This window comes from Pipistrellus kuhlii, unplaced genomic scaffold, assembly GCF_014108245.1.
Source record: "Pipistrellus kuhlii isolate mPipKuh1 unplaced genomic scaffold, mPipKuh1.p scaffold_m20_p_1, whole genome shotgun sequence".
Taxonomy (NCBI): Eukaryota; Metazoa; Chordata; class Mammalia; order Chiroptera; family Vespertilionidae; genus Pipistrellus; species Pipistrellus kuhlii.
The window spans coordinates 97,976,722-97,989,300 of NW_023425404.1; positions in this window are offsets into that span (position 1 = coordinate 97,976,722).

Consider the following 12,579-nt stretch of genomic DNA (forward strand, 5'->3'; position numbering starts at 1 on the left):
GCTGTCTAAGTTCTAGATCTGAACCACAGGTCTTCCGTCCTGGCTTCTGTACATGGTGTATACAGAAGCTCCTCACATTCCCTAACCACTATGTGATTCCTGTAATAAATAGATTAACCTTCCATTCCTTGATATCTAAGTCTGGCTGACTCAGAATTTTACCATGTTTCTTTGAAGCTGCCACTACAATGTCTGTCTTTAAAGTAGGCTTCCCCATAGAAAATTACAGGAATTACAGTGAATTCACCTGAACCTACTGTGCCCGGAGAGCAGTATATATATTAAACAATCATATATTGAACTGTTTGCCTACCTTCAAAGAACTAGTCTTTAGTTGGGTTAGATATATTAGTTCTGACTTCCTCCATTATCCTCACTTCCAAAAAACAATGATTTAGAAACTTCCAAAACAATGTCTTCCACACACGCACAGAACATATTAGAAGATTTTTTTTTTCTTTCTTTCTTTCTTTCTTTCTTTCTTTCTTTCTTTCTTTCTTTCTTTCTTTCTTTCTTTCTTTCTTTCTTTCTTTTTAAAGAGTACATAAAACACATCAGTGGAGTTTAATAAAAATGCAATTTTGGGGACATTTCTCCTATATTCTGATTATAGAGGGCTTGAATGTGGCCTGGTAATCTGCATTTTAATTAGTACCCGAAATGATTTCAATGGAGATATTCTGAGGAACATGGTTTGAGTAATACTAGTCTAGAGGTTATAAAAGTTATATACAAAATATTTTTATAAACTGATAAATGGGATAGTAGTCTAAATCGTAGCCCCTTCTTTACATTCAATAGGGAGGGGATAAAGAAAAACACATACTCCAAAATATTATTATATTTTTTTAAATGTCACCAATTTTCTTTGTAAAGTTTTAGTCTTAAATCACAACTAGAAAATCTATGTTTTGTTTTTTAATAAAAACATGAAATAGATATTTTTTGTGTTCCTAACATATGTCAGATAGTATGGTAGATTCTGCAAAAGTTAGAAAGATGATAGATAGTAAAAATGTTTATTTTATTTAGATGCTTATAGTAATAAAATGTAAAATTCTGGTCAAAATATAAAGAAACACACACATACACACACAAAAACTATTTATTCCAACCTGATTTTTAAGACTATAAATATAATTTAATAAAAGTTTTCATTTAATAGTACATGTTGTTTAAAAATGTTTAATTAAAATAAGTAAGTAAGAGAATTACTATTTACATTATCTTTTAGAGATATCCAGTTCTCTAAAATAATAATTTTATTTAACACATGGGAAGAGAAAAAGCTGAATATAGTTTAATCTTTCCACATTATTAGAAATTATACATTAAATTTTTAAACAATTTGGCTGACATCTATTTTTAATATCCTTCCTAAGTCACTGTAAGCTATTTTAGTTCATTGACCTTTCTCTCAAAAATAAAATGCTTGTTATTAAATTTCTACTTTTCTTACTTTCAGCCCATAGAAGAATATTTTTCAAGTGACAGAAGTTTGACTACTTACATCTCAATGTTATACAAATAGCCACAGTGAGTGCATGCTTTCATGAGCACTCCCAAATTTTGCAACAAACATTATGAAAAAAGGAATTCTATTATAAATATGACAGTGATTATGCATATCAATAATGTGCAATAACTACAATCATTTGTCATTCACAAAATGTAAAAGTGATTTTTAGAATAACAAAGATTTTAAAGAGATGACAGCCAGCATAAGAGAACTTTACATTGGTCTGATTAATTTGAGATTATCTACAAAAGGAAGTTTGATAATACAGGTAAATATAAATGGACATTTGCAGTCACATAACAAATCTATAAAACTGTACCAAAACTCTGGTTGCAGAATAACTTAAGGGCCATAACCAGGAAGGGGGTATTACAGGTGTGTGTTAAAGATGGATTGACATTGCACATTTATATTATCCAAAACCTCTATTTTATAGCTAAACATTACCCCTTTTTATTTAAAAAAAAAAAAAAAAAAATATATATATATATATATATATATATATATATATATATATATTATTGACTTTTTAAAGAGAGGAAGGGAGAGAGATAGAGAGCTAGAAATGTCGAAGAGAGAAAAACATCAACCAGTTACCTCTTGCACACCCCCCACCGAGGATGAGCCCACAACCAAGGTACATGCCCTTGACCGGAATCGAACCTGGGACCTTTCAGACAGCAGGCCGAGGCTCTACCACTGAGCCAAACTGGTTTCAGCAGCATTACCCCTTTTTAGACCACATCACAGTGTTTGAATTACTTAGCTGGTTAATTTGCACAGGAACAAAGTTTAGAGATGGTGTGAGTTGAATTGTGTCCCCCAAAAAGATACATTGGCAGCCTATCCCCTAGAACCTGTGAAGCTGACCTTATTTGGAAACAGGGCCTTTGCAGATATAGTCAAGTTAAAATGAGGTCACAGAGGACTGGAGTGCACTCCAAACCCAGTGACACATGTCCTTTTAAGAAGGCTATGTGAAGTCTCATTCACACAGAACAGAAAGATGGATGTGAGAGGCAGATTGGAGTGGAGTAATTACAAGCCAAGGAATGCCAAGGTTGTTAGCAATCACCAGAAGCTGGGATGATGCAAGCAAGGATACCTGCCTGGAGCCTGCCTAGGAAGTGGGCCACACCCAACCCCTTCATTTCAAATCCCCAGCCTCCTGAATTGTGCCAGAATACATCTCTGTTTTTTTTGTTTTGTTTTGTTTTGCTTTGTTTTCAAGCCATAGATTTTTTATCATTTGTTACTAATGATCAAATGGATCATAGGAAATGAATACTGGTGTTTTTTTTCTCCCATGTTACTAAAATATTATATATTCAACTGACAGTATCATAACCACATTGAAATGCACAAACTGGAATCAAACAGGCATATTCACTGTCCGAAAGACTTGATTCAACATATTAGGCTCAAAGCAATCAAATCCAAATTCATGTCTCAACAGTATGATATCTTAGAACTTTAATTTAATAATGACTATTCCATAAGACAGATGAACTCATTTTCCATAGAATTATGACCTTATTGTAACTCAAAAACTCTCTGTGGCTTCCTTGATTATAAAGAATTAAATCTTTAACTTTCAATGTACCTTTAGTTCTGAAAATTCTCTAACTATATTATGTAATTAATTACTATACTACCAATGAAATTATATTAAATCTATAAAATAAATTAGTTATTTATCATAATCATTACTCACATGTTAAAGACAGGATATTGTAACTAAGAAATTATCAGAATTCATAACAGATTTTTCTCTCAGATAAGTCTATATTTTTTTTAAAGAGTCAAAACATGATCAATCATTTATGCTATAATTATTTTAGATTTATGAACTTTAGAATGACAATAATATTTAAATTTTATTTTACTTAATAAATTAACAATTAAAAATCAATTGAAATATTCATTAGAGATATCTCCAAACATATTCTCAATAATCAGACCATTAAATAAAAACAAGGAAAACTTCTTCATAAATTCTTGAGGCTTTGTGATCATTAAATTAATTCTATTCTAAAAATTAACTTCTTTTTTATTAAAAGTTAAAACTTAAGGTCATTATCTGAACAGAATATTATAATTCCCTTTATAAGAAAAGAAATGGGCCTACTGAGGAATGATAAGGGTAACTTATAAAGTCAAGGGCATTAAAATTGCCAAAGAGCTAAATAATTCTTTCAAAGTATTCATGAGAGACATTAATGATGCAAAATAATCGTATAAGGAATCAATTATTTTAAAAGTAACTCAGGGTTAAAAATGGCTCAAAGTAAAAGGAGAAATATGAGATATATTGCATATGTAGGGATGGGCAAAAGTAGGTTACAGTTGCTTCTATGGAAAATAATACAATAGCCAAAACTGGTTTAGCTCAATGGATACAGCGTCAGCTTGGGAACTGAAGGGTCCCGGGTTCGATTCTGGTCAAGGGCATGTACCTTGGTTGCAGGCATATCCCCAGTAGGGGGTGTACAAGAGGCAGCTGATCAATGACTCTCTCCCATCGATGTTTCTAACTCCTCTCTATCTCTCTCCCTTCCTCTCTGTACAAAAATCAATAAAATATATTTAAAAAAAGAAAAAATAATAATACAATAATCCTATCTAATAAAAGAGTAATATGCAAATTAACATCACTCTGTCACACCCACAAGCCACACCTACCATCCAATCAGGAGAGAGTATGCAAATGAACCCAACCAAGATGGCTTCAGCCATGGAGCCAGCAGGAGGCTTGGGTTTTCCCAATAATGGAGGAAGCCAAGCTTTCTGCCCTCCCTGGTGGGCTCAGGCCTCTGCTCAAGGCTACAAAGTTTCAATTTTAGAAGATAAATAAATCCCAACAAAATTGTGGCAGCCACAGAGCTGGAGAGAACAGGAGGCTTGAGTTGTTCCTGGTAATGGAGGAAGCCAAGCTTTCCACAGCCCTGGCCTGCCTTGGCTTCTGCTTAAGTCTACAAAGTTTTGATTATAGAAGATAAATAAATCCCAACAAAAATTGCTGTGGCCACAGAGCAAGCTTGAGGCTTGGCTTTGCTCAAGGCTGCAAAGTTTCAATTATAGAAGATAAATAAATCTCAGACACCAGGACCTCCACTTGGGTCGCCAGGGGTGTGGCTGCCTGCAAACTACCACAGGCCCCTCGCTCAGGCCGCCCCACACCCAAGAGAACCCCCACTCTGATCCGGAACACCCTTCAGGGCAAACCAGTTGGAACCCACCCATGCACCAGGCCTCTATCCTATCTAATGAAAGAGTAATATGCAAATTGATCATCACTCCAACACACAATTTGGCTGCCCCTATGTGGTCAAAGATGCTGCTCCCATGTGGACACACGATGGCCACCACAAGATGGACAGCAAGGGAGGGCAGTTGTGAGGGACCAGGCCTGCAAGGGAGGGAAGTTGTGGATGATCAGGCCACCGAGGGAGGGCAGTTGGGGGCAATCAAGCTTGCAGGGGAGGGCAGTTGGGGAGACCAGGCCTGCAGGGGAGGGCAGTTAGGGCTGACTAGTCCTATAGGAGAGGGCAGTTAGGGGTGATCAGCCTGGCAGGGGAGCAGTTAGGCATTAATCAGACTGGTTAGGGGTGATCAAGCTGGGAGGCAGAAGTGGTTAGGGGAAATCAGAAAGACAGGCAGGCAAACAGTTGGGAGCCAGCATTCCTGGATTGTGAGAGGGATGTCAGACTTTCAGTTTAGGCCTGATCCTTCTAGGGGGGTCCCATAATGGAGAGGGTGCAGGCTGACATCCCTTGAGGGGTCCCATATTGGAGAGGGTGCAGGCTGCCTGAGGGACACACACACTAGTGTGCACAAGTTTCATGTACTGGGCCTCTAGTCTATACTAATAAAAGGGTAATATGCAAATTGGTCAGGATGCCCTCACAGTAATGATCAAACTTCGTGGGGTGACCAGGCCAGCAGGAGTGTTAGTGAGGGATGACTAAATGACTGAACAGCAGGCTGCATGGGGCAATCAGGTCAGTGTGGGGTGGCACTGAGGGGTGATCAGGCCAGCAGGAGGGGCATTTAGGGGTGACCAGGCCTATATGGGGCCAATAAAGGGCTTTCAGGCCGACAAGGGGGGCAGTTGGGAGTGACCAGGCCAGAAAGCAGAGTGGTTAGGGGTGATCAGGCAGGCAGGTAAGCAGTTAGAAGCTAGCAGTCCCAGATTGTGAGAGGGATGTTCAACTGCTGGTTTAGGGACAATCTCTACTTCCAATTGCCAGTTTAGGCTCCATCCCACAGGGATCAAGTGTCGGACATCTCTGAGTGGTCCCAGTGTTGGACGTCCCCAAGGGTCCCAGATTGGACAAGGTTTAGGCTGGGCTGAGGGACACCCCCCTCCATGCATGAATTTTGTGTACCAGTCCACTAGTACTATCAATAGTATAATACAGTGCCATTAGCTATACACCATGCTGCATATTAGATCCCCAAATTTGTTAATATGATAATTAACTGGAAATTTATACCATTTTCCCAATATCTCCCCATTTCTCTGATCCTTCAACTCCTGGTAACCATCATAACACTCTACTTGTATTTCTCTGAGATGACTTTTTTAGATTCCACATGTGAGTTAGATCATATAGTATTTCTTTATCTGTCTTACTTATTTCACTTAGTATAATGCCCCCAGATTTCATTCAAGTCATCATAAACAGCAGGTTTTAATTCTTTCTTATGCTTAAATTATGTTCTATTACTTCTATCTATTTCTATATAGATCTTCTTTATCCAATGAAGCTGAATTTAATACAATGGTTAAACATGAAAGGAACTACCTCAAAATATGGGTGGAGGAGGTATTTAATGGCAGGGGAAAATACATGATGATTTTTTATGTTTTGTTTGGTTCAGGTTGATTTTATTTATTTATTTATTTTTAATTTATTGTTTAAGGTATTATAAATAGTAGTACATATGTCTCCTTTTTTTCCCCATTAACCTCCTTCCAGCCACCCCTAACACCTGGTACCCTCACCACCACCCTTCCCTCGCCCTCAGTGTCTTGAGTCAAGTCTATTGGTTGTACTTATATGCATGCATACAAGTCCTTAGGTTGATCTCTTACCTCCACTCCACAACTGTCCCCTACCTTTCCCCTATAGTTTGACAGACTGTTTGATGCTTCTTTGCCTCTATCTATTTTTGTTCAACAGTTTATAATGTTCTTTGTATTCCATAAATGAGTGAGATCATGAGGTATTTATCTGTCACTGACTGGATTATTTCACTGAGCATAATGCTTTCCAGTTCCAATCATGATGTTGCAAATGGCAAGAATTCCTTCTTTTTTATGGCAGCATAGTATTTGTGTAGATGTACCCAGTTTTTTAATCCACTCATCTTCTGATGGGCACTTAAGCTGTTTCCAAATCTTAGCTATTGTAAATTGTGCTGCTATGAATATAGGGGTGCATATATTCTTTCTGGTTGATGTTTCTGTTTTCTTGGGATATATTCCTAGAAGTGATATTATAGGGTCAAATGGGAGTTCTATTTTTAATTTTTTGAGGAAACTTCATACTATTTTTCACAGTGGCTGCACCAGTCTGCATTCCTACCAGCAGTGCATAGGGTACCTTTTTCTCTGCATCTTCTCCAGCACTTGTTTGTTGATTTGTTGATGATAGCCATTCTGACAGGTGTGAGATGGTACCTCACTGTTGTTTTGCTTTGCATATCTTGGATGATTAGTGACTTTGAGCATGTTTTCATATGTCGCTTGGCTTTCTGAATGTCCTCTTTTGAAAAGTGTCTATTTAGGTCTTTTGCCCATTTTTTTTTTGTTTGTTTTTGTTTTGTTTTGTTTTATTAGATTGTTTATCTTCTTTTTGTTAAGTTGTATGAGTTCCCTGTAAATATTGGAGATTAAACCCTTATCAGAGATAACATTGGCAAATATGTTCTCCCATGCAGTGGGTTTTCTTGTTGTTTTGTTGAAGGTTTCTTTTGCTATGCAAAAGCTTTTTATTTTGATGTAGCCCCATGTGTTTATTTTCTCTTTAGTTTCCATTGCCTAGGAGCTGTATCAATAAAGATATTGCTACACGTGTCTGCTATTTTGCTTCCTATGGCTTCTTCTAAGACTTTTATGGTTTCCCATATTACATTTAAGTCCTTTATCCATTTTGAGTATATGTTTGTGTATGGTGTAAATTGGTGGTCTAGTTTCAATTTTTTGCAAGTATCTGTCCAATTTTCCCAACACCATATGTTGAAGTGACTGTTTTGACTCCATTGTATGTTCATGCCTCCTTTGTCACATATTAATTGAGCATACTGGCTTGGGTCAATTTCTGGGTTCTCTGTTCTATTCCATTTTCTATATGTCTGTTTTTGTGCCAGTACCAGGCAGTTTTGAGAATAGTGGCTTTATAGTATAGCTTGATATCTGGTATTGTGATCCCTCCAACATTGTTCTTTCTCAAGATTGCTACAGCTATTCAGGGTCTTTAATTCAGGTTCATTTTAGTGATAACAATAATTGAGCACCAAAGACTCAATTTTATTAGAAAATTTGACTCTACATAAGTGACATGCAAAGTTCTTAGCAGATGTTGGTTTTGACATTGCGTTGGGAGGTAGGACTCACTTTTCTATTACACTGTGATAGAATGGGAGGTCTCAGTCAGAATTTCAGCAATGCCTCGTCTGGATAGGACTTTTCCTTTTTCTGGGGTTCTTGAAAGGTGGGCGGCAGAAAAGATGTGCAGAGCCTCTTTTAAAAGAAACTATTTTTCCTTTTTTAGGAGTTGAAATAAATACTTTGTGAACAGAAGGATCTATTAAAGCAGTAATCCTTCTTAAATTTATTTCTATTAGAAAATGTGTGAAGTTATTGTAATATTTATTTTATATTCTTTGTAAAAGTAACAGTTTCCTTCTAAGAGGGAAAATACAAAAATATCAAAGGGAAATTTGATGAGATATAAAATTAGATTATAATAATTATTTTGTTATTTTAACCACATAATTACAATATAAAGTGGTTATGTCTAGTTTGGCTCAGTGAATAGAACATCAGCCTGTGGACTGAAGGGTCCCAGGTTCTATTCTGATCAAAGGGCACGTACCTAGGTTGAAGTCTCGATCCAGGCCGTGGTCTGGTCTGGCTCCTGTAGGAGGCACCCAATCAATGTGTCTCTCTCACATGGATGTTTTTCTTTGTCTCTCTCCTCCCTACCACTGTCTCTAAAAATCAATGAAAAAATATTCTCAGGTGAGGATTAACAAAAACATACAAAAAACAACATTAAGATAAAGTAAAAGACGCTGAGGACTATAAAAAAATGTACACCCCACATAATCAGCTTTTGTCACTTTTATTGACCTCTAGTGAACACACAGCCTTACTATTTTAAGTGCTTCACCCTTGCTTTTAGCATTTTAAAACTATAACAGCTTTTAGCCACTGAGCATAGACACAGAAAATGATTATTTTGTTTAATCTGATTAAATATAGTTATTTTTCAAAAGGATGCATGTGAGTGTACCTATGTATAAATTGCAGTGCTTGAGGCCATTGGAAAAAGCAATGGCTATTTGTTGTTAATTATAAAATTATAATAAAAACTTAATATGCTAACTTGACTGGACATCCTTTCGGTTGTCCTTCCAGATGACCTTCTGGATGAAGCCAGGGCTGTGAGGGAAGTCCTGGTCCCAGGTGCCTGTTGGTGGCTGGAGGAAAGCTGGTGCTGGCAGCTGGGGGAAAGAAGGCCTATTGTTGCATGAATTTTGTGCATTATGCCTCTGGTAAAATTATAGAAGTCTAAAATAACAGGAAATTCATTAACAAAATTATTTTGATGTTTTGTCAGATAATAGCAAAAATAAGTACTTTGTAACACCTGAGTGTTATGCAATGCAAACAACTTTCTGCATTCTTCATGTCAAATGAGTATTTGATAGCCTTTGATGGAATGTAAGAAAAATTATATATCCTATATACAGTTCAAGGCCTGGTGTGCATGGATATATGTTTAAAGGCAGAGGATAACTTGGCTTTTAGTCACTAGAACATGAGGAGCCACTTGTGAACTTAGTAGGTCAAACTGCATCAATGTGAGATCTTGGAGTTTGATTTTGGATTGTCTATCTTGAAGAGGAGGATGAGTGCTCTTCTGTGAAAGGACACTATAAGCTCTTCTGTTGGTCAAAGGAGCCAACAGTACCTGTTTCCCAGCCTCCCTTGCAATTGTATGTGTGGCCATGCAACACTCTTACTAGTTGAATATGACTTAAAGATACCTGTACACTCAAGAACAAGGCTTTTAAGTAGTGTATGTGCCTCCTCAATATTCTTTTGGACTCCTCAGCTTTGCTTTGATATTTGCATATTAGAATGTGTCTATAAATTTATTGGATGGTTTAATAAGAAAACTTGTTTCACTTTTTTCAACTTCTCAGAAGTTCAACTAACTTCTAAAGAATAATCTGGTTTAGATGAAAATATCCTATACAATAAAAGCCTAATATGCTAAGTGTCCAGTGGTCTGGTTAGCTGTTCAACCAATCAAAGCATAATATGCTAATGATATGCTAAGGCCACTCAACTACTCACTATGACATGCACTGACCACCAGGGGTCAGAAACTCTGACTGGTAGATTAGCTTGCTGCTGGGTTCTGGCTAATGGGGACTGAGCTAGAGGAGCTATACAAACCCAGGAGCCCTCGCTGGCTGGCCAACCTCCCGCGTCCCTCCCCAGCCCAGATCATGCACCAGTGGGGTTCCTTGGCCTGGCCTGCACCCTCTCGCAATCATGGACTTCTTGGGGGATGTTGGAGAGCCAGTTTTGGCCTGATCTCGCAGGCCAGTCGAGGGATCACACTGGTGCATGGATTCATGCATCAGGCTCTAGTAATAAAACTATTGTAAGAGGCAAACAATATTTTGGAGAATTATAAGAAATAGATTTGATTAAGTACTGGAGGTGCTCATATAAATACAAATGCTTAATAGTAATAATAATTGTAATAATATAATATATAGAATTTCAAAAATATTAAGCACTTTAATATTTTAAAATATGATAAATAGTAAATTATTTATCATCTTTTATCAAGCAGCTTATGAATTTGTTACCATAGTGATAAATATTAAGCAATATGGAGGAAAAGCTGCAATATTACTAGATTATTATAAATATAAAAATTTATTATATGCTATCTTATTTTTCAGTATCAATTTATATCTACCTTGGATTAGTATACTATAGTGTTCAGAGGAACAAAACATGCTTGAAAGTAGCATAAACTCAATACATCTTGATAATTATTGAAGACAATTTGCCTAAGTGCTTATTTAAACTTTCAGTTAAACATATCCTATGCACCATACAGACTGGGATCTAAACTCCATGGAAGAGTGAGTTATCATTATATCACTAAGACATTCAATATTAAACATTTTGAAAAAAATTTTGAGGGCATCCCTTTTGATTCTTTCATATTGTATGTATCCTATTATTCTCAACCAATAAATATTAAGCAGTCTTGGAATGAATGCACAGTTTAAGTACATGTCTTTAAATGATGCAAAAGTCTGCTAGAAACTGAAACAATAGTTAGTTTCTCTCTACCTATCTACCTACATATATATCAGCCTAACTATCTTGTAAAAGATAGAAATTTTCAGCCTTGCTCCATGTTTCTACAATTTTAGCAATAAACAGTCAACCTAAGTAGACCCCTTCATAAGAAGGAACAGTATATTTTAAAGATTTTATTCTTTAAATTTTTATATAAAAATGTTTAATAGTCAAGTAAAAATGCTTAACAAAGGCTTACCTAAAATAATCTATCATTGAAAAATGTTTATTAATCATGAACAAAAATAAAAACAAAAATATCATTTTCAAAACTGAAAATTAAGAAAATATTACTGGCCTAGCCAGTTTAGCTCAGTGGATATAGTTTCCACCTGTGGACCGAAAGGTCCAGGGTTCAATTTCAATCAAGGGCATGTACTTTGGTTGCAGGCTCCTCCTTAGCCTGGGCCCTGGTCAGGACTAGCGGAGGAGGCAACCAATTGATGTTTCTCTCACATTGATATTTATCTCTGTCTTTCCCTTCCAATCTCTCTAAGAATCAATGGAAAAATATCCTTAATAAAAACTTAACAGTGAGGATTTAAAAAAACAAAATATTACTAAGATCAGCAGACTTGGGTGACCCTGAAATAGAAAGTTGAGTGAATAATACTTTGAAATGCTAGGAAAATTATTACCATTATTACCTTTCAGATTTGAAATTAAAACTGCAATAACTCTGTTAGGACCTAAGGCTATCAACCAGAATCATATAAATCCAGCTAATTCTTTACATTCAGTTCTGCATGCTTATTTTTTTAAAATATTAATTCTCTAAAAGCAAACCTTGCCTTTGAGCCCTTAGATTGCTATTTCAGCACCTTAGTAATGAAGGTTGATTTTCCTGCCGATTCTTGTTAGTGTTCTCTGGGCATCATTTCAGTAAGGGTAAGTTCAATGAACCAGTGTGTCTTTGAAACTTATGGTACAATGAAACTAATTAACTCAGTGAGCTTCAAAAATGTCTAGTACAGCTAGCTGGCTGATAAGTCATGTCTATTTTCTTTCTTTAAAAAAATATATTTTTCTTGATTTCAAAGAGGAAAGGAGAGAGGGAGAGAGATAGAGACATCAACGATGAGAGAGAATCATTGATTGGCTGCTTCCTGCATGCCACACACCAGGGATCGAACCTGCAACCCAGAAATATGCATGCCCTGACCATGAATCGAACCACGACCTTCAGGTTCATAGGTCAACATTCAACCACTGAGCCCACGCCAGTCAGGCCAGTCATGTCTGTTTCCTGTCAGTGTGTGCTAAACAGCTTTGTTTCTTTAAATATCTTGCCAAATTTTCATTGACATGAAGAGAAAAAAATCCATATGTTTTACTGTGTTTAGTAAATGCCTAGTTTAAAAACAAAATAACGAGGTATATTTTATATGTAATATTAATCATATAAATAATTTAAACATTATATATTATGTAAATTGAA